At 48.1% G+C, this 2,643-nt stretch overlaps 1 pseudogene; it reads left to right on the top strand.

The window, feature by feature from the left end:
• LOC127359251 (motile sperm domain-containing protein 1-like) overlaps positions 1–1,487 on the top strand; it is an 8,182-nt pseudogene extending 6,695 nt beyond the window's left edge.
• The last annotated feature ends 1,156 nt before the right edge of the window (positions 1,488–2,643 follow it).

Below are 2,643 nucleotides of genomic sequence, written 5' to 3'. Positions count from 1 at the left end.
CCTGTCAGCGTGGTGAGACACCTGGACGTCTCCCCCCGTAACTGGGGCCGCAGGGACCGGTTCCGCCTGGAGGTGAGAGGGGGAGGCCAGGTGGGAGGACGGGAGATCTGGGCCGAGCTGAGGGGAGGAGAGGAGGGAGGAGGAGGAGGAGACGATGAAGAGGAGAGGAGGACAGGAGACCAGCAGAGGGCGCTGTCCACTCACACTCCTCTGTCTCCTCTGCTGGTGCCCACACACACACACACACACCTGCAGCTGCCTACAGGTGAGTCCTCACAGGGAGACTGCAATGCATCCTGGGACTTGTAGTAGATTGAGTTTAAAACTGTCTGTGTGTGTGTGTGTGTGTGTGTGTGTGTGTGTGTGTGTGTTACTGTCTGTGTGTGTGTGTGTAGCTGTGCGTGGTGTGTCTCAGTGGGTTTTGTGTTGTTGTGTTGTTGTGTGTGTTTGTTTGTTGTGTGTTTGTGGTTTTTTTTTGTGTTGTGTGTGTGTGCTGCTGGCGGCGCTGTGTGTCACCGTGTTGATGCTCCCCTCCACACTGAGAGCGGCTCCGTGGTTCCACGCTGTCTGCACGTCTCCACCAATCAGAAACTGGTCTGCTCCTACACACTGGGTAACACACACACACACACACAGTAACACACACACACACACACACACACACACACACACACACACACAGTAACACACACACACACACACACACAGTAACACACACACACACACACAGTGACACACAGACAGTAACACACACACACAAACACACACACACACACACACACAGTGGCACACACACACACACACACACACACACACACACACACACACACACAGTGACACACACACACACAGTAACACACACACACACAGTGACACACACACACACACACACAAACACACACACACACACAGTAACACACACACACACACACACACACACACACACACACACACACAGTGACACACACACAGTAACACACACACACACAGTAACACACACACACACACACACACACACACACACACACACACACACACACAGTAACACACACACACACACACACACAGTGACACACACACACAGTGACACACACACACACACACACAGGATGTAAAGAAGGAAACACTGTGTTGCAGTAAGAGGACTCACCTGTCTGTCTGTCTGTCTGTCTGTCTGTCTGTCTGTCTCTCAGGTCTTCTCACCATGGTGTTTCTACGGTAACCGGTGACATCATTGGAATCCCTCCTCTGTTCGAGTGACAGCGCCATGGCAACCTTGGACCCTGGTAACCTTTGACCTCCATCACACACTTTGAATGAGGACGTGAGTCTCAGCGGGACATAAAACTTTATTTAAACCTGGAAACTCACAGAGACTGATAATAACCTGAGTGGATCAATGTGATCAATAATCAATTATTAATCAATAATCAATATTTCTCTTTGATTGTTTCTGTATAAGGAATAAAGAGTTACTGCGGGTTCAACGTCTGTCACTGATTTATGTAACTAGTGCAGTGCCTGTAGGAAGTGTTGCTATAGAAAGGGATGGCCAAATGAGGTTGAGTTTGAAGGTGGGACGTCGGGGACATTTAGAGGGGGGAAATATCGCTCCGTCCCTGATCCTCCTCTGGAGGGAGAGTCAGGGACGGAGCGAGGGCGTGTCGGTCAGACAGTCTGATAACTGCACAGGTCTCTCACTCAACTTAATACAGAGAAATGTCCCACAAAGCAACGTTAGAGGACCAAACAACAGTAACGTAGTAACTGTAACTGTCTTTGGAAACTTACAGGAGGAAAAAAATACCACAGCTGTACGTGGAGAAGAGTCTGTCCTCCTGTCTGTCCTCCTGTCTGTCCTCCTGTCTGTCCTCCTGTCTGTCCTACCGACTCTTCGTCACATTTCTGCCAGAAAAACAGCGTCTGTCACCGGTGAAAAACTCACAGAGTGTTAAAACATTGTCTGTGTTGCGAGTGAGGGAGTCAGTTTACTGCTGGTGATTATGTATAATTGTGTAATTTAGAGTGAAAAACGTAACTTGGTCACTTTCCAGGATGTTTGGTGGGTCAGGATCTCAATCACTACACATTATAACAGCATCCATATGATTATAAAGTGTCCGCGGGTTTAGATTGACAGGGGGAGACAACTGGGAAACACCTTCAACACGGGCTCTGCAGTGATTGGCTCTGCAGTGATTGGCTCTGCAGTGATTGGCTCTGCAGTGATTGGCTCTGCAGTGATTGGCTCTGCAGTGATTGGCTCTGCAGTGATTGGCTCTGGTGCGCACGTGGCTACGGTGGCTATGGTTGACAATGCTAGCAGAATTCTAAATCATTTATGAAATAATTTATTAACGGTATCTTTGTAGTCCAAACAAAGCCGACGTTGCACACCCTTAAACCACACAGCAGCCAGCAAAGGAGAGTCATATTCCTTGATGGCAGTTAACAAATAAAGCACGTAACTATGAACTCAAGGACTAAAACTGACAGCTATAGCAATCAATCAATCAGTCTTTATTCATTATAGTGTCAAATCACAACAGAAGTTATATCATGACTGGGGTGGGACGAGACTAACGGGAAGAACCCTCATGCTACCCTTTCAGTTTTTAGTCTGTGACTGTGAAAATCTTTTGG

Source organism: Dicentrarchus labrax, unplaced genomic scaffold (genome assembly GCF_905237075.1).
Source record: "Dicentrarchus labrax unplaced genomic scaffold, dlabrax2021, whole genome shotgun sequence".
In the NCBI taxonomy this organism is placed as follows: Eukaryota; Metazoa; Chordata; class Actinopteri; family Moronidae; genus Dicentrarchus; species Dicentrarchus labrax.
This window is presented reverse-complemented; position numbering and strand designations above follow the sequence as displayed.